Source organism: Panulirus ornatus, chromosome 16, assembly GCF_036320965.1.
Source record: "Panulirus ornatus isolate Po-2019 chromosome 16, ASM3632096v1, whole genome shotgun sequence".
NCBI lineage: Eukaryota > Metazoa > Arthropoda > Malacostraca > Decapoda > Palinuridae > Panulirus > Panulirus ornatus.
Window position 1 is genome coordinate 31,268,566 of NC_092239.1, and position 21,460 is coordinate 31,290,025.

Consider the following 21,460-nt stretch of genomic DNA (forward strand, 5'->3'; position numbering starts at 1 on the left):
CCTCGGGACTGCAAGTGCTGTATATGATGATTAAAACTGTGACGCAGTCCTAGCTGCTGACACCGGTTCAGTTCTTAGTTACTGTCAGGTGTTAGTAGCTGCTGACAGCTGTGCTGTCCTTAGCTATTGTCAGGTGTTAGTTGCTCCTCGCAGCTGTGCAATCTTTAACTGTTGTCAGGTATTAATAGATGGTTACAACCGTGCAGTCCTTAGCTGTTGTCAGGTTTTAGCAGCTGCTGTGGGTGTGTTTGGCATCTGTTTCTGATCCACTCTCCAGCTGTCATGAATTATGCACGGACACCAGAGCCCACCCTCCACAGCCAGGCCCCACACACGTTTCCGTGGTTTCTGCCGACCGTTTCATATACCCTGGTTCAGCTCACTGACTCCACGTTGCATCCTGTAGTAAAGCACATCGCTCCTACTCGTTCTCTACTTACCCTCAGCCAAATGGGAGTTCCTTCTAGCTTCTACAGGGTTCCCGCAGCGCTCAGGGATCCGGCCACGTCCACTGGGCGGTGCCGTCGTACTTAAGGGTCGTACCGCTGTGCTGAAGTTGAAAACAATATCATACAGGTGACGGCACATGTGGTTCTGTTTTGCCTTTTATAATCCGGAACTTGTGATCAATGGACCCCATCGCTACATTACCCTCCCCTCTCCCCAGGGGGGGAGGGGAATGAGTGAAGGAGGGAGCCAGGGAGGCAGGGAGGGAGTGAGCGAGGGTGGATCATGAGGGTTGAGAACCATAACTCCTCACTTACCAAGCTTAATGCACGAAGTTTTCTTCCCCACAATGTCTTTCTTTCAAGCAGAGGTAATGTGCAGTATTTTAGAGGCAGGAGGGTACAACACTTGGGTGACTGAACAGACACATCTCTGAGAATATATGAATGTATATGTGTGTTCAATATAGGTTATAAGGTCAGTTTACAGTCATGGGGCAAGTGAGAGTCTATGTAGTATGTGTCGCTAGTTTTAGGGGAGTTGGTGGAGGACAGTGATTTTAGGCTGTGGGTGTGGGGGCAGTGGCACTAAGAAATGTGGAAAACCGTGTGTGTGTGTGTGTGTGTGTGTGTGTGTGTGTGTGAGAGAGAGAGAGAGAGAGAGAGAGAGAGAGAGAGAGAGAGAGAGAGAGAGAGAGAGAGAGAGAGAGAGAGAATGATGTGAGGAGAATCTGTGATACACAGAAGCCATTCTTAACGACAGGAGGTCAGCAGTTGTGGAACACACCTCCCACAAAGAGCCACAATCTTCCCATCTAAACCGGACTATTTTAAGAATAAATGTGTTTATATTGCGGTCGCGTTCCAAGTTGAACTCACGTCCTCCTTTACCATCCTTTTTATACGTTAGAGAAGATTATGGCCATAGATAACCTCAACACTGAACCTTAGGTCATATGTTATCTGTCATTTCCATGTAGTCCCGTGTATTGTCCTCCAATAGATAACCCATCAGGTCTCCTGTTTTCTGTTCTTCCTACGACCTCCTATATACCGTTATGGGGTCACCACTCTCTCTCTAAGCTTCTCAGAGCTGTCATATACCTGTTGTAGAGAAATTTACAGCCTTACGTAAAAACCTTTGTATCAGACCGGCGTGTAAGCCTTTATGGTGAATCTGTAGCGACTTAGTATTTCGTTGTAACTATCACACATTGCTCCTCCCTCTCCTGTATGTGTTTGTATCACGTGATACGTTGTCTCGTTTTCGCCAACGACGTTCGACTCGCGAGACAATATCGACAACACGAGTCTGTTTCGCATGAGTTTCTACTTCGCTGATGGCCCGTCCAGTGTCAACCTGACCACGCACGCCTCACCCTGACTGCTGGCAACATCACTGCTGGTAACACATGCAAGTCTTCTTGTGTCGTGGTCGGCCCATCGTCAGGGCCAGCTTCATGGGTTTTACTCTCTGCCAAACTTCTCTATCACGAGTTTTCTTCTTCATGTCGTCATAAGTTTTGCCCATCTTCAAATCCTCCCATCACAGATCTCTTTTCTTCTTCTTCCTGATCTTCTGACTTGGTATCATCTCCCGTGCAAACTCCAACAAATGTGATACCATATCACGGCAGCGGATGCAGTACAGATGGCAGCGAATGTCCTCATACTGGAATATGTCACACATTTGTTACGAAGTATGTCATGGCAGCTGTTGCTGTGTTCCCACAGCTGGTTATGAATGACATTACATTCAGAGGAGAGCTTCACGACAGCTGGCACTTGATCTAAGTCTTAAGGACGATGGCACAATCCATAAGCACGGCGGAGTGACCCATGGGCACGACGCTATGACCCTTCAGAATGACAGGATGACCTTTGACCCCGACGGTACGACTCTTGGTTAGGATGGCCTAATTCTGGACCTGACTTAACACTCAAGTGACAGACCAGGCCATGACGCCTAAGGGTAGTTCTGTCGGGCTTAAGGGTCGTCAGTCGTGGTCAAGATGCTGAGGGACGACCAGGAGTTATTACATTACCATATCACAAATGATACTTACGTCGGCTCAACTGGTTATTAGTGCAGCAAGGACTCTACGAACTGCTTAAAAGGATCTATTGATGATGAAATATTATCAGAACAAAACATACACAATATGTGAGTGTACACACGTAACCTACCACCTGCAGTAAATTCTAACACATGTAAACCAGCGGATAACGTGTTATGAGGTATATGGATATATATATATAATGTATTATCATTACAGTGAAGGAGGTTCTATTTCATGAAAACGTTTGACAGTTGTGTCTTGTATCACGTATGTAAAGTTGAGCATTTGTCCCTCATATAACCTTCCCTGTTACCTCCACGTCCCCCTCCACCATGGCCTGCACCTCCTGCTAGTATGACGTAAACTAACACAAAGTTAAAAACGGGGAAAAAAGTGGACTGCCAGCTGTTTAATTAAAAGTCTTCGTACCACAAGACAAGACATCCTTTTATATTCATACTATCTTTTCAATTTCGTTCATAATGAGATTTTCTCTTAATTATTACTTTGGCTGTATAAATATATTAGTAATTCCGGAAAATCTTTTATTATATATATATATATATATATATATATATATATATATATATATATATATATATATATATATATATATATAAAACCGTATTTCGGGTCACCTTTCTATACCAAAACTATTTTTAAATTTCATTTCATCAACTGAAGAAGTAATATATGCATCTAAGAAAGTACTATAGTGAAAGGAGACAAATATTTCCACCAGTGTTATTAATCTTGGTTCTCTGATTGTGGAGTAGGTCTTCCCTCCATGTGTATGGGGATATCTATACAGTTTCTGTAGTCTGTCTTCTCACCATAATTATACAGCGGCCAGACTACTGTCTTGTGTCACTCCTGCGGTGTCTACTAACGTGGTTCCGGGCTGTGTTCAAGACACGCCTCGACCACTTAGTCCCGCCTGTTGCTTTTACCTTAAAATATCTCTACAGGCGACTCATCATCTCCTGACGCTCTTCAATTTTTCATACCTTGTAATTTACGCCCAGGATACTAAGAGGTTCCTGTCAAGTGCCGACGAGAGGACTCCTACATCATGGGAACACTGTACACTGGGGCACCTCCTCGGCCAACACTGGAGGATTACCACCACTGAGGCTGCTGCCACTGTGACTGATAATGATGGAACTGCCAAAACGGCCACTGCGAGGGGACCACTAGACACCGTGAGTCGGTCAGGGTAGGAGTGAGTCGCGACTCTCCACACACGTCATCTGAGAAACCATCCAGACCCGCTCCCTCCACTTCTCCGTCCTCCTCCCTCGCCTCCAGCCACAGATACAGCCAACAGGACACGACCAAGAGACCTTGCCCTATGATACCCCTTCACCCCCTCCTGCCATCACACAAACACACTAGGACAACCTAGTTCGGTCGTGACTATGACCTATGACCCATGAGACACAATGTATACTCTGCTGGAGAATTATATTGACGAACTAACAAATGTGAGCCTCATTTGGCATGTTGAATCTAACCTACCAAGCGAAAGTTAACGTTTGTTGATTCCTTGTTCAATGTCGAGCCAAGCATAGATTTTCGTTCCCGTTATTCTACACCATCTGGAGCAGCTGGTGATCATCCATCTCCCTAGAAGCTCTGGCGTCACCACAGCTGGTGCTTCGACCACAGCTGGTAATAAGCGGCATCGGAACCTTTCATCACAGCTGGTGCCGCGTGTCACTTCACTTCTCCTTTTATGTTAGCTGAGACGGCACGGCAACTGAGGCCCAAATCAAGGCCATCTAATTAACGCTATATATATATATATATATATACATATATATATATATATATATATATATATATATATATATATATATATATATATATATACCCTTGGCTGAGCCAGGTACTTATTTTATCGACGAACCTCGTGAGGTGGATGAACAGCTGGGTCGACTGTGGACTAACTGCCACAACCTATGCGCTTGACCCTGGGCGACCCGTGAATATGTCACGGTAAGGGACGCTAACCGCTACACTACAGAAGTCCAAAGTGGTATAGAATGTTGCTTCAGCTGGTACTGATGATGTGGGTGGAGTCGAATGTTGTAGCCACGGCTGGGGGCTTTGTGGAATACGACAGCTGGTACTAAAGCTGGGGTCATCGTGAGCCGTATCTGCTAAGACAAGGGAAGCTGTCACAGCTGGGTACAGATGCATCATAAAAGAGTGTGGCCAGGACAGCTGGTATGAGCGGATGCTCGAGGTAGCCACAATCAGACATAAACAGACCAATAAAGATAAGCTTCATAACTGGTCGTTTCATCTGCCGCTTCAAAGATTGTACCTTTGTGTAAACAGTTCCTATCTCAGGCAATTCCCAGGGCCATCCGTCCCGAGGCCCGAGATATCATGTGTACACTCAAGTGGAAACTAAATATAAAAGTTTTGATCCTTTTCTTGCCAGTTTCTGATGGAAATCCAGCGAGACAAGTGTTCCAGGTTGATAATATGTAAATCCGGCGATATATTACTGCCGAGCACCAAGCGGGTCCTGGTGCTCGAGACGAGACGTGTTGAGACGATCCTACACGAGATGCTAATGTCATCCATACTCCAGCAGCAGCAACGTGTATGACATGGTTATGTGACATACATGGTTATGTGTCTTCGGTGTACGATCAAGGACCCGATAACATACAAACTACATCTCTCTGTCTCTCTCTCTCTCTCTCTCTCTCTCTCTCTCTCTCTCTCTATATATATATATATATATATATATATATATATATATATATAAATATATAATGATAATAATAGATATAATGATAAACCTTTTCGATAACCGTTCAACTTTCCCGTCCTACAGAAGTAGCGTCAGAAACAGACGACTGTGCTTCGATGAGAATTCCTCGTTTTGTTATATCTGTTCCAACGATTAGGAAATTATAACATGGGGGAGAGAGAGAGGGTCTCCAGCTCCCCGCTCCTCCTCCTGCTCCAATTAGTCACCCTCCGCGACACGCAGAAAGCACGTGGGTAGTATTCCTTGTCCCCGACCCCCCTGGGGTACTGGACAATAAAATCACTGGTGAGAATAATGATAATAATAATTGTAAAACCATTCCCATTCCTGCTACAACTTTTACTACTACTGCTACTATTACTAATACCCTTATCAATACGACTATTACTGTTCATGATTATGATGATGATCCAGCTAGGATGGGTTAGATGCGGTTCTGGTGCCGAACTGAAACTAGAGGACGTGGGGATAATAGTACGAAGAGGTGATGGTGGCGAGAATGGTGCAGCACAGGAATCCCAAACCGTCGGATGAAGTTCGGGCGATGTCTGAATGGCATCCAAAGTGTCAGCGTATTTAGGTCCTTTTCCAAGGTGTGCATGAGTGTCCACGGATGATCTAGCATGCCATTTTCTAAAGCACTTGCTGTGCTATGGATGAGGAGTGAAGGCCAGACGTGAGAACCGAAGGGGACTTCGACAAGAACGAAAGATTGTATAAATATTCTTTAACCCGGGTTCTGAAGGTTCATACATCAGGAGTCGACTAAAAATTTATAGAGACAAAAGATGGAAGATCTGAAGATGGTGCTGACGTGTTGCTATTAGCTTAGTTTGTCCCTTGAAGTGACACCTCGATGCTTGGTAGACCGTACAACCTGGAGGAGGAGGAGGAGAAGAACATCCTGAGACAGAAGTAATTGGGTCAGGTTTGAAGTTGATATGGTTGTTGGTAAAGTGGCTGGCGACTATCCAGTCCTGCAGGCCTTTAAGTTTGCCCTAGAGGGCGATGTAGTCTGGAGAGCTACTGCCTCAGTATCATGAAATATTCCCTGAAGACGAACGATAATACAGGAACAAACGACGAACTATGGCGACACCCCCTGGCACATGAGCATTCCGTAACACTGGAAGTAAAGTTGAATATATACTTCAAGGGAGATCCAGCCTGACTGACAACTCTATCGACCAATTCCAGTGAATCAAAAGCAATCTCGATAGTCCTCCGCCCACCCGTGCAAAACTCACCCATTTTCAGGAGCGGGAGGCAATACGCGGGAAGACAAAAATGTTGAAAGGTATGTCGATTTTTACACGTGAAGACCTCCGTCAGGAGAGCATCAACGCTTCCCACCATCAAACGTCAGAGCTTACAAAAACGAAATCTTTCAGGAACGTGACAGCTTCAAGAAACTGAAGCTTACAAGTATGCGAGACCTTACAGACACTAAAGCTTACACGTGCGTCAAGGATTAAAGAAAATAAAGCTTATGAGAGTGTTTTTAGTTTCCTTTTCAGCGACAGAAGACATCAATGGCGACAGATGAGCGTCCTCACAACAACAAGGAAGCAGCAACAACAATCCTTCTCGTCGACTCGCCCCACAACTGCCTCATACAAGCAGTAATGAGGTCAACCCAGTAAACTCTTGCACAACAACAACAACCTAAGGAAACACTATGCCTCTCCAAGCAACTTACGCGTAGAAGAGTCATTGGTCAATAAACTATCGTACCGTGAGAGAGGGTGAGTCCATGCGAGGGAGGGTGGGCTGTGAGCCAGCAGGAAGGCAGAGCACACAGGAAGGAGGGAGAGGCAACCAGAAGGTCAGCCGTAGGTCAAGTATATTACATGTCTTGGTCGCTGTCATCCGAAAATAGAAAACGTAATAACGGTTTACAAGGTCTAATTTAACAGACTGGCTGGCTGGCTGGACCAGTGTTTACATGATCACAGGGGCGAGCTGGTACCCCGCCTCCCTACACCCTCCCTGCTGGTGCTCCTCCCACTACACCCTCCCTGCTGGTGCTCCCAATACACCCTCCCTGCTGATGCTCCCACGACACCCTCCCTGCTGGTGCTCCCACGACACCCTCCCTGCTCGTGCTCCCACGACACCCTCCCTGCTGATGCCAGCGACACCGTAGCGGACATTAAGAAGTCTTACAGGTAATCTAGTTTCAAGAAAAAAGACAGAGGACGAAGAAGTCGAAGAAGTGGAAGATGATGATGACGACGACGACGACGACGACGACGACGACGACGACGAAGAAGAAGAAGAAGAAGAGAACCTTAGGGCGACAAGTCATATCACAGTGACATATTTTCATTCGTCGTATATATTAGTCCTTAAGCGTCCACCGAGACATCTGCTTACTTCTGCAGAGATGAAAGACAACCTTGACGATATCTCTCATTCAACTTCACTATTAATGGCAGGAGTCCCATGGGGCGTTCCATATTCATGTTCTGTATACAGTTAAAACAGGAGACCTGGGATGAATCTGCTCCCTGACAGCAACGGTAGCATTACATGACACCTGATCCCCAGGAGTATTAATTGTACCCCGAGGCTTCTTGTATAAATCTTGTAGACTTCCTCCTACTCACTACCTGTGCAGCCAGATGTTATACGAGTTCTCTACTAACGTCAGCAGCAGATAACCAATTTCCTCTCATGTTCTAGTTTGTTCCACTTTACCTTATCATTCTGGTGGTAATCCATTCCAGGTGTTGTTCTCGTGTTATGACTCGGAAAATGTGCGAGTACGTTCAAGGGAAAGCAGGTACGTTAACACCTCTGTTCCACGACACGTAGCAAAACGACCCATTTCCGAGTCGCTAATGGTCTTATTGTCTTCCTGACATTCTTTCTCTAGGACGTCCCAGCAGGACTCTTTGTGGTGTGACCATCTTCTTGTTTTTCTGTTTATACGCATAAAGTTTTTACTCATCTAAATATAACAACTACTTTAGCTTGCTCAGATTTTTGTTTTGACTTCTGGATGATCCATCTTTGCATGCTTTGTCCAATCATCAAACTGATTCATATGAACTTGAAGGATGTGAAAAAGTCACACGTTATTCTTCTATCTTGTTCCACGGTGGATAAATTCAAGGCCTGTAATCTCTCACTGCAGTAACTCTGCTCATACAGTCGCAACCAAGGAACCACAAACCACTGCCACTTTAAAACAGACAACTCTGGCAATTTCAAGATATTTCACCTTGAAAACCGTGTATGAATGAAGGACGCTTTTGTATCATGAATATGAAATCATGTGGCACGTATGTAGGTAGGTAGGCAGCGAAATGTTACTCTACATATAAAGAAGTTTGTATTTAATGTTGGATTCTAATTAAGATCTACTGTGTATGTTGTTTCATAACAATCAAATGAATAGAATATAATTGCTTGTTCTCTTTACAAAGCTTAGGAAGGTATTGTAATGTTTTGAAAAGGTTGAAGGAAGGTCGTATAGAAAATCATAATTCCTTGAAAACGTTTTAAAAAGGGTGTATCAAGGTATCATGATACCCTTATAAAGGTTGTAATAAGACTGTAAGAACGTTTCACTGTATCTTCAAGTGGGAGGGGGGGGGGAGTGCTATACCACAGTGTCATTTTAAAAGGTTGTTAAAACATTTCTGGGGGACTAAGAAATTGTATTACCACAACTTCAATTCACAACGTGACTTCAAACAAACTACAACGTTGGGAAAAAAGCAGTTACATGGTAGTATTGTTAACTGGGTTGTAACTAAATGCAAATACGAAATAATTTCTTCCTCGGCAGAAGAGGTAGAATAATATTTATACATGGTCAGCACAATAGTGAGGTCTGATGTAAACATTTGGACATATTGAAACCAAACTATGCAACAGGACCGGCCAGATCCCTTCCCTCCACCAGTAAACTGCATGTATAATGTATGATAATTACCAACGACACACAACAATTGGTCTTTCTATTTACGTTCCTTGACCAACTACATTTCAGTTATTGAGAGTAATGAATCGTTCACGGTATGTGGTCAGTTTATGAGACATTTTTCCTTAACGACATGAGCCCGGTCCCAGGGTATGGTTTAGGTCACCTTTGACCTGACGCTTCAGAGTCAGGGCAAAGACCATGTCATCAGACCCAAGTGTCGTTTCGTCGTGCTCAACTGGTCAATCCAAGACTACATATAATTCTACAATTTTATAATGCTTTATGAATACACTAATGACATTACAGGAAGGTTAATTTGACTAAATAATCCAAAAAATCTGATTCTGGCCAAAGGCTACTCTCACTCCTTCCAGACTCATTTTTTTCAAAAGGGAGTTTCGTAAGGGGGGAGGGGGGTAGTAGGAGGTGGAGGAGGCAGAAAGTGGTTCTCTTGTGTAAAGTTTACTGAAGTGTATGACTGGCTTGTTGAATAGGTATGTTTTGTGCCTTATTCATACCCCCCTCCGGCATAGTGTGTGTGTGTGTGTGTGTGTGTGTGTGTGTGTGTGTGTGTGTGTGTGTGGGCTTGGAAAGCAGCAGCTACACTTGGTTACGACCTGCTCATAGTGCTATATCGATGAATGACGAGTTCCCTTCAAAGTTTCTGGGTCTGGTTTTGGTTATCACAGTACGCTGGTTTCTTTACACGGCAGGACGAGGTATCTTGCGTCCGGTATTGCATTACAAATGTTGAGCAGACAGTGAAGGACCTTACGTGGTAACATATTAGTTTGCTTCTCGCCCGTTAGGCTCTTTCTCGGGGCTCCGTCTCTCGTTTCAGTGTGGGCGTCCGTAGGGGAAGATAACGTCGACACTGTGGTCTGGTGTGGTCCTGGTCTCCGTCAGCCAGATATCTAAGGCAAGTCTCCGGTGTTACCCTGTAGTGTTCGATCTCCGCGCCCAAGATCTCCCTTATCTACATTATCTTCTGTTATAGGATCCGGTCCCGGGCAAGTATTCTTTGAAACCAGGGCTTAAACTAAATATGAAAAAAGACTTATTAAAAAGAGAGAGAAATATGGAAACAAACATTCCAAGAGTTTTGGAGGAAAGGGTAAACATGAAAGAATCCTCCCCCACACCATGTCCTTCCTCCCCACATCACCCCACGGGTCTCGAGCCCAGGCGCCTCCCATATTGCCCTCCCCAGGGACGGACCTGACTCAGTCTGGGGCGGGCTGGTCAGCACTCCTGGAGGAGGCGAGGGTCACTCGAGAGCTGCCTCCGTCTGCGTCAGGAGCCAGGCCACGCGGGGCACAGCGGGGAGGGATTTAATCGCCGATTCTGTCGGATAATAAGTCTCATCCAGGCTGGTCTGGCGGCGGGAGTTTCACCCTAACGGTCACGGGTGATGAGTGATGGGTTTAAGAGGGCTGGTGGCGGTGTCCATGACTCATGGCGGTGCTCGGGAGACGAACACAGAGTCATCAGGTTTGTGCAGCTGGTCATGTGGCAGCCTCCCAGGTCAGGGGTGGATTGTGGTAGTGGTGGTAGTGGGTGGTAGTGGTGGTGGTGGATGTAGTAGGGGTTCCCTGATCACAAATTTACGTACTGTATAACCATTTGCTCTTTACAATACGATGTATTCCTCCTTCAACCCCAGACGCATAATGGCACGGCCCTTGAGCACGACTGTACAACCCTCAGGCCTTTGACCTGACCCTGAGTGATCAGTTCAGGGACACGATCACCATACCCAAGGGTCGTACTTCGTGCTTAAGGGTCGTGCCGTCGTAATTAAGGGTCATACCGTCGTGCTCAAGAGTTAATTATCTAAATGCCATTCTGTACAAAGACGTGACCCAGGCCACTTAACATACTCATGACAGGCAGCTGGTCCTAGACACAGGAACGCTTACCCAGCGAGACATGAGATTAGAAGCATCGGTCAGCGCCGAGGTGACGTTGTAAAGGCCACTAGTGATGGGATAATAACGAGGGTTTCGGCCAAACGACCGATACACGTAAGCTACGGCATAGAACTATCGTTATTTTGGAGGAAGCGGTGGAATAGCACTTAATGTCCACGTCCTATATCCAGTCTAACCCGGACACGCAATCTTGCATTTCCTTGCTGTACGAAGTGAGAATTTCGGGCTTACAAATACCTGCTTCTTAAAGACACCTCTAAAAGAATGGCCTATTTTTAGTACATATTTTCGACATCTCTGAACACGGTAAGGATGATAATAAATGTGGAAATTAAACGACGGTCGATATTGCACTTAGCGACGATACCTTGCATGCACCAAGTGAACGGTGAGGGGGGAGCCACCTGATGAGGTGCTCTTAGGAAAGTGAAAATTTCCGGCTTTAAGATAAAGTCGGAACAGATGTGCGTCATATTATAGTGTTCTTCTCGAGGTCTTGAATAAGTTGGTGTCTCCATTGTTCTCTAGTTTGTGCCACAATTCTTGTCCTGCCTCCCACCTGTGTCCCGTTTTCTCCCACGGAGGCGGGCAGGGACATGTCTGATTACAGATGCTGACCCACGCCTCAGAGCACGAGAACAATACCAGTTAAAGAAAAGGTATGATGGGTTGGAAAGATCATGGCAGGATGTCCCTGAGAGACGAGTCTGTATCTTGAGACAATGTGGGAAGATGCGATGCAGCAGTACGAACCTACAGGATCTTTAAAGAGAGAAAAATGAGAATCTCTAACGCTGGTCTTAAACTGTCCCTCCCATCCAGATAACGCTGGTCTTAAACTGTCCCGCCCATCCAGATAACGCTGGTCTTAAACTGTCCCTCCCATCCAGATAACGCTGATCTTAAACTGTCCCTCCCATCCAGATAACGCTGATCTTAAACTGTCCCTCCCATCCAGATAACGCTGGTCTTAAACTGTCCCTCCCATCCAGATAACGCTGGTCTTAAACTGTCCCTCCCATCCAGATAACGCTGGTCTTAAACTGTCCCTCCCATCCAAATAACGCTGGTCTTAAACTGTCCCTCCCATCCAGATAACGCTGATCTTAAACTGTCCCTCCCATCCAGATAACGCTGATCTTAAACTGTCCCTCCCATCCAGATAACGCTGGTCTTAAACTGTCCCTCCCATCCAGATAACGCTGGTCTTAAACTGTCCCTCCCATCCAAATAACGCTGGTCTTAAACTGTCCCTCCCATCCAGATAACGCTGATCTTAAACTGTCCCTCCCATCCAAATAACGCTGGTCTTAAACTGTCCCTCCCATCCAAATAACGCTGGTCTTAAACTGTCCCTCCCATCCAGATAACGCTGATCTTAAACTGTCCCTCCCATCCAGATAACGCTGGTCTTAAACTGTCCCTCCCATCCAGATAACGCTGGTCTTAAACTGTCCCTCCCATCCAGATAACGCTGGTCTTAAACTGTCCCTCCCGTCCAGATAACGCTGATCTTAAACTGTCCCTCCCATCCAGATAACGCTGGTCTTAAACTGTCCCTCCCATCCAGATAACGCTGGTCTTAAACTGTCCCTCCCATCCAAATAACGCTGATCTTAAACTGTCCCTCCCATCCAGATAACGCTGGTCTTAAACTGTCCCTCCCATCCAGATTGTATAGAAATTGGAGGAAACTTGGGAAGATGATAAAAGTTCAGGTCAGAAAGTAATGAATGTCAGTTATGATGATGTCTTGGGCCGTAACAATACGAAATCTTTACGCAGAGATATTCTTCCTTCCATGAGAATACCACAAACGTATTTACACAACGGAGGAGAGAGAGAGAGAGAGAGAGAGAGAGAGAGAGAGAGAGAGAGAGAGAGAGAGAGAGAGAGAGAGAGAGAGAGAGTGACCCTCCTATCTCGCCAGTATTCCTGAGTCGTGCAGAATCAACCACAGACACGGGGCAACATCAGGCAAGCTGCAGTGTGGCAGCAATAACAACAGTAATATTCATTAAGCAATCAAGGTCATGGGTCAACAAAAGCAGCAAGGTCGGGTGGTCACGTGTGTACAACGTTGTCTCTCACACGGGACATCAACAACTGATGTAAACTAGTTTGTCCTGATCGTCATCTGCAACAACCACAAACCATCATGACACTGTCATCTTCTCTTTATCATGACAGTTAACCCACACATAAACAAGGTGGTCAGGCACATAGTGACACTTCCTGTCGGGTATAAAAGCCAATGCTTTCAGCAGAGCCACCAGAGAGACTTCTCAAGATATCCGCAGATTTTTTACTCAGTTCGGTAATTTCACTGTGTTTCTGAGGCTTCTCAGGAGATGTAATACTCGAAATGTTTCGGTATTGCTCAAAACGACTTACAAACCTTCATAAGAAGACTGCTGTATCACACCAATATAGTAAAGTTACTGGAAAATGGACCACTGGGATGTCTGACCCTATGGGGATTCTGAGTTCTTATCTGTCTGCCGACTATCTCAGGGGATAACTATGGTACTTCAGACCTCATAATGTGGGATGTAATGTAGTTCATAACTGTAAGGTTTCTGACTGTATTGATGATGCTTACCGCTAGTGCTTCCATGGAAATCACAACAAAACATTTGTGCAAGTGACATCATCTGTATAATCTTACCTTTAACATCAGTAAATGTGTTGAGGTGTCTTCTTCTCATCCAGATGTTGTTAAACAGATGCGGAGATGGAGCTGATGAGGAGAGGCCTTTCCTATGAGGTACTGAGTGAAGGGTTTAGTCTGCTTCCTGTCGACCAACCGTTCACCTGACGGAGCTTCTGACACCAGTGGGCACCTGCGGGTAACAAATATTTTCATCAGTTATAAATTTGATCAAATGGAAACGCACTAGAGTTACACTACTTAACTATCGATGTTGTAGACTCTCTCTCTCTCTCTCTCTCTCTCTCTCTCTCTCTCTCTCTCTCTCTCTCTCTCTCTCCACCTTATCATTGTCCTGAAATGACGTCAGCTTCAGAACTGAAAAAAAAAGAGAACTGGGCAACAGCTTTATCAAGTAGAGCACTAGTCATCATTAGCCAACGAATGATCAGCTATCTATAACGAAATATGGGATGACGTACGTCATAATGATAACGTAAAAGCTAACCTGGCCATATCTCTCACCACTTCCATGAATCTACTAAATGCCGTAGTGAACAGTGTCACAGTCTGCAGAACGATGCAGATAATCCGGATATGTTGAGAATTAACGTTAGGGTAATGGGCCTATCCACCTGAACACACTTCAGGTTATAAAAGCAATTGTGCTTTTCAACACGTGTGTAAGTGTATGTGGCAGGAGACCGTCACTATCATACTGGATAACTACAGAATAACTTGCGTTATAGTTGTTATCACTGGTGTACAAAACCAATAATATTATGATAACTAAGGCGGAACGGGCTATTGTATACCCTAATCAAGGCCATAAGATTTACGATCTATCTATCTATCTGTCAATATATATATATATATATCTTAGCCTGAGCTAAGTACCCAGTTTTATCGACTAACCACAATGGGATGATGAACAGCTGGACTGACTTCAGTCCAGCTGTTGGTTAGCTGCCAGGCGAGCCGTAAATGCATATGAAAAGTTTTATGCTCAAAATAGAATTAAAAAGATCGTAAAAGTGATGAGGCTAAAGACTAAACTGGCTTGTTGAATAATTGGTCAACATATGAAAGAAGCAGATAAAGAACAGATGTTTACCTGTCATATGGGAAAGTGTTGATTATGTTTGATAGTGACATATATCATGAGAAACAGATTTGTGCATGGGATCTACGCTGCCTGAACAACAGTTACGAGGATCTGGCAATATGTTGGGTCAAAAAGAACGAATCTGAAAATCAGATGAATAAAAACTCTGAATGACAACATTTTACAGTAAGTTTCCGAATAAAATGGAAAACGAAAACCTGAAAATTATGAATATCTGAGCAACGCTTCGAAAAATCTACCTAATATTCGAACCAATGAACCTTACGTAACCATCACGTTACCTCCGGCTAGTCCCTCCACGTCTCTCTAGGAAATTGAAAATTATTCTATTCAGAAGTTATGAACCTGTTTTGGAAGGTACGGTGAAGCAGCAATTATGAATGAGAAGATGGTGGTATTCATCAGTGTTAAGGGTTTGAAGGGTTGCCTTTATAGAAAATGACGCAATATTTTTTTCATTTCGGATATGTACACTACCAGATGTCTCGCCAGGCTCTCTCACTATCTGGAGTCGAAGCTTCACATTTGTTGTCGACAGAATTGGTTTACTGTTTCATATTACAGTGTTCCAAGTGAAGGTCACTGATCGTATTTTCCAAAATTCATTAATATATATATATATATATATATATATATATATATATATATATATATATATATATATATATATATATATGAGAAGAATATCATGTATAATACAGTAAACTTGGTTTCTTATGGAGTGGAGTCTGGAGTGAAGTAATGAGTCGCGTTATTAGTCTAATAATGGGAAATTTTTGATTGCTACGAAGTCAGATATCTATCTATATTCGCAAGCTCGGTTCACATGATCTATAAACAAAATAAATTGGTTAAGGGATTCAACAACGAGAAGTGTTCCATCCGTCTCGCATTTATAGATAAATGATCGAAATTTCTGCAGAGCAGTCGTTAAGCTGTTTAAGTTTATGATGGCAGTCTCTCGATTTGCGTTTAGGGCTGTTGAAATTGAAAAGGCCGTTGTTCACTGATAACCCCAGTAAGTCTGTCACCTGCGTGCAGCCAAGGCAGTTAAGTCAGAACCATCAAAAAGGTTTTCGCTACAAAAGTCGATCGTTTTCTTCATTGTAATAGTCCTGAACAATGATCGCATGTCAAGACCTGCTATTATGTGTTCGGAGGAACCTGAGTTACTGATCTCCTTACACAAGGGTAAAGAACCTTCACCAGTTAACTGTTAACTTGTAATGAGAGGGAGGATAAGATCCATAAATCCATGCAGCTCGTAATCATATATACTACTGACATAGCTGGTGTCAGAGGTTATTCCTGAAATGGCATTTGAGACAGAAGATGACATACCGTAGACGGTGTTGGTGTGGCGACCTCTGTTGCCTCTCCTGGTATACACAAACACACAACACACTACACCGTCAGGGTAAGCCTCCCTCCCACACTGCTTCATCCAGCCACAAGAGCCGGAGGCCAGGCCAAGTGTCTGTCTTGACCGCCTGGCTCGCCCAGCGTCCCAAGCGATTCGGATCTGACGATGTGAGACTCGGTTGGAACTGCTTCGAATCGAACTTGTAAAATTGTTATCGTTTCTCTCCTCCTCCAGTGATGTTAAGTGTTACTCTGAACAATGATAATTACTCGACACTTCCCCTTTCATGAGATATCATTTTTAGTAACAAACGAAATGCTCAGCAAACAATAGCTGCGTTGTATACCAGTAGGATCTGGGCGACGTCTGCTCTGACACCTTCACCAGATGCTCCTCGACGTCACAGTACAAAGAACAAAAATTGATCGCCGCTCACTGAGGCGGTGGTCTTTGGCGCCTATGTTCGCTTTTTGCTTGATCAGCTATTGATCCCGTATCGGAAGCTGTTGACTGGAGGACTTGTCCCGTTGTCTCGAGGTCTCAAAAGCAGACATTACCGAGCATCAAACACAGGTATCTAGATTAACCTTAGCAATAAGGAAGGTGGCGATGGAGACGGTGATGTCCTCTGGGTATATGGCCGGAAATTCCGGGCCAAGTTCTACTCGGATGCGTCTATTTTTTAAAACAGGACGTGATCATGGAACCCAGGAGCCTGGCGCTAAATCAACTCCTATTGTAGAGACGGCGTGCGGCGTGGAAGAAAAAAGTAAATGATCTCTGAAAGAGTAAGATGTCTCCTCGGCAACGCACCACCGACTCTTCCTCCATCGCTGGCTGAGTCAAGGCTCAGGGAGTACGGGGAGAGGAAGAGGGTCTGACGCAGCGGACGGACGGGGCCACTTCAGATGGAGGGGGCTGGGGAGACCTTGGGGAACAGTGAGGAACAACAATGTGATCCTGGATGACTTCGAATGAATGGGGCTCAAGGATGGCGGAGAGTTAACTGTATGACTACTACGAACATGTCACACGAGAAGAGAGCCTGACACTCGTGTTGTATAGCCATATACACAGCCAAAGCCTAAGCTAGACACCCATTTACAGATCTGCCTCTATGACAGGACGATCAGCTGGGAGGGCTGTGGGTCGACTACCGCGCCTACGATTCGATTCCGGGCGGGCCCGTGCGTGAATTATGGTCAGCGACGCTAACCACCGCACCAGGGTACACGACGCCGGCGGATAAGTTGCTACTGACGTGGCTCACGTCGCTGCTCTCAGCTGATAACCTGGGAAGGCTACGTAAATTCAATTTCATTTCACTGCATAAATGATATATCATCTTTCGCTCGGTCACTTCCCGTGTCTCACTAACTATTTCTCTCCCACTCTATTCTATTTTGTCTCATATATATATATATATATATATATATATATATATATATATATATATATATATATATATATATATATATATATATATATATATATGTTTATGGATGGGGTTGTTAGGGAGGTAAATGCAAGAGTTTTGGAAAGAGGGGCAAGTATGAAGTCTGTTGGGGATGAGAGAGCTTGGGAAGTGAGTCAGTTGTTGTTCGCTGATGATACAGCGCTGGTGGCGGATTCATGTGAGAAACTGCAGAAGCTGGTGACGGAGTTTGGTAAAGTGTGTGGAAGAAGAAAGTTAAGAGTAAATGTCAATAAGAGCAAGGTTATTAGGTACAGTAGGGTTGAGGGTCAAGTCAATTGGGAGGTGAGTTTGAATGGTGAGAGGCTGGAGGAAGTGAAGTGTTTTAGATATCTGGGAGTGGATCTGTCAGCGGATGGAACCATGGAAGCGGAAGTGGATCATAGGGTGGGGGAGGGGGCGAAAATTTTGGGAGCCTTGAAAAATGTGTGGAAGTCGAGAACATTATCCCGGAAAGCAAAAATGGGTATGTTTGAAGGAATAGTAGTTCCAACAATGTTGTATGGTTGCGAGGCGTGGGCTATGGATAGAGTTGTGCGCAGGAGGATGGATGTGCTGGAAATGAGATGTTTGAGGACAATGTGTGGTGTGAGGTGGTTTGATCGAGTAAGTAACGTAAGGGTAAGAGAGATGTGTGGAAATAAAAAGAGCGTGGTTGAGAGAGCAGAAGAGGGTGTTTTGAAATGGTTTGGGCACATGGAGAGAATGAGTGAGGAAAGATTGACCAAGAGGATATATGTGTCGGAGGTGGAGGGAACGAGGAGAAGAGGGAGACCAAATTGGAGGTGGAAAGATGGAGTGAAAAGGATTTTGTGTGATCGGGGCCTGAACATGCAGGAGGGTGAAAGGAGGGCAAGGAATAGAGTGAATTGGAGCGATGTGGTATACAGGGGTTGACGTGCTGTCAGTGGATTGAATCAAGGCACGTGAAGCGTCTGGGGTAAACCATGGAAGGCTGTGTAGGTATGTATATTTGCGTGTGTGGACGTGTGTATGTACATGTGTATGGGGGGGGTTGGGCCATTTCTTTCGTCTGTTTCCTTGCGCTACCTCGCAAACGCGGGAGACAGCGACAAAGTATAAAAAAAAAAAAAAAAAAATATATATATATATATATATATATATATATATATATATATATATATATATATATATATATATATATATATATAGAACGTGCCAACAGAGAATTAAAGCACAATGCTCTCTAATGACCTCACTTTTACCCAAGCGACAATCACAAAACTTACTCATATTCATATCAAATACAAATAATTGAAAGAAAAATTATTTGGACATTTAGAACTATGGAGTGATGTGGATTATATTGTCTGAAGCTTAACACAATATTAGGGACAATCCTGTACACTATAAGCCCAGTGGGTCATGTTTGTATATAGGAGTGTAATTGTTACTGGATTTTGGGAATTAAAGCATCATTGTTTTTCAGTACATCGTCAGAATACAGGCTTCCAGAACTCTGACCTGTACGAGAACTTCCGAACTAACCAACAGAACTGAAAACAGACAAACCATTAAACATTCATACCATTTTTGCCTGCAATGACGTAACACTCGACTGAGCAAAGTGGAACCTTCTGTTCTGAGATGGTGTCTACGGAATGGGTATACTCGCCACATGACGACTGTGTGTACACATGAATATTTCACAGTTGATATGTGAGCTGTACTCTGGTCTGGAATTATACACAGGGAACGCAAGACAATGGCCGAAATGGAAAATTCAAGAGGATTACCTTGGTTCAGTGAGAGTATCTGTTAATTCGCCTTAAATAAAGACTCACTGGTCTGTAAACGAAGACAAGGAGTGAATTAAGGATTACAACATTAGATACGATTACTGTAAGGTTACCACCAACACGTATTCAAAAATAGTTTTTTTTTTTAAGTTGTAATGACTGTACCCTCCCAATGCAAATATAATGATCCATATTTTGTTTAAACAACTGTTTAAACTCTTCTCAATAGTTTCTGTAAATGTTTATGCCTTTTTTTTATTAGCATTTTCCGTATTTCTACAACGTGGAGTTGGTGTCAGCGAAAGCATATAGGTTCCCACTACGTATCATCAGAGCAGACAAAAAGTTGCTCTGCTACGTTGAGGATGTTCGTCATTGTCTCTCTGACAGATGGAATGTGATCCTTGAAACTCTGATTATGTTCTGTTATTGGAATCTGACTTAAAGTGTCTGTCGCGTCCTCATAAAGAACCCAGGGTTGAGCAGTCTGCATCCTGCTCTGGGATATTACAGACACACTTTACGAAGAGGCTTTATCCTGTCAGAGGGAGTGAGGGTCATGTGGGCCACATCCTCAGACCTCGGAGGAAGGAAAGGGACAGAAAGCAATATAAAACTTCTGGGATCGGACATGATACACAGCTGATGTGTTATAAGCAAACTTTCCACACCGCATACGATCAGAACAAATACTAATCTTTGATGTTAGCTCATGATACGAGTGTAGGATGACGGCATCACAATGTTTTAAGAGTAATAAAGATTACTGCACCTATCAATCATATTGCCATTCTCTCACAAAATATAAATAAAACACTTACATTTTTCTCCAAGTCATACACCTATTGTTATCATTTCAGACGTGAATTTGTACTGTATTTACTCTTCTAATGATAGATCAAGTTACAGACTATCAGTCACAGGATAATCTAGACATTATGATGCGAACATTACAAATCAGAAGGGTGTTCTATGGAACACGTGACGATCAAAAACGGCAGAAAATAGCGTTCGGAAAATACCAAAAGCATCTGAATTACGTTTAACAGCTACAGGTGGAATTATCTTTAAGTTTTACGTACGGTTAAATTCCAAGTATCTAATGGTACTAGAATTCATAACTATTCCCAAGTGGTAGTGAGGCTCCTGCTAACTGTACATATTGGTTTTTGGAAATGCTGTTAGTGTGAAAGGAGGGCGTGTGTATGTGAGGAGGATGAGACTTCTGTTGTTCAGGAACATATGTACAGACAGAAGAGCCTGAGGAGGGACCTGGAATCATCTTTGCACAGCCTTTGTTCCACACAAACTAAGACACTTGGGTAGAGTCAACGTCTTTCCTTACGCACATTAAACAACTCATTTCCTCTTTTATTTAACTTCTTGTCTTTCAGTCTTTTCTCAACCTATTTTTCTTTTTTATTTTCTCAGTTCTAAAAACTTGTGGACTATTATCTTCCTCGTTTTAATCCCTTTTTTCGATGAGGATATCTGTCCTTGACTGGAATCTTTGCCATAAAAAGACAATGTTAATGGGAATCCTGTTATCCACAAAAGCTTCTTGATGGAGGGAGAAGAGTTGCAGAGCTTCTATTGGGGATGTTTAGGGGAAGGAAGGATCCAGGAGTCTTTGTTGAAGGTCTTGGGTAGGGAAGGTCGGAGAGTCTTTTTTTGGAGAAGGTCTTGGGTAGGGAAGGTAGGAGAGTCCTTGCTGAAGGTCTGGGAAGGGAGGGTCGACGAGTCTTTGTTGGAGAAAGTCTGGGGGACTGGGGACCAACTCAACTGTGTTGAAATTGGTTCTGGATGGAGAAGGATTTTCTTTCTGCAACTCGACAAAGTTCTTCCTCAAAAGGATTCCTTGTAAGTGAATTTGCATACCTGAAGACTCCTAAGTGTTCCACAGCTAAACTTTCACAAACACACGCGCA

At 43.9% G+C, this 21,460-nt stretch overlaps 1 protein-coding gene across 1 annotated transcript in view; it reads right to left on the reverse strand.

Moving 5' to 3' along the window:
• The window catches only part of LOC139754214 (uncharacterized), a 436,361-nt gene that overhangs the window by 107,894 nt on the left and 307,007 nt on the right, over window positions 1-21,460 (reverse strand). Inside the window, exon 3 of the mRNA XM_071671468.1 lies at window positions 13,828-14,002. The gene's annotated coding sequence lies outside the window, so the exon portion shown is untranslated. The remainder of the gene's footprint in view (window positions 1-13,827; window positions 14,003-21,460) is intronic.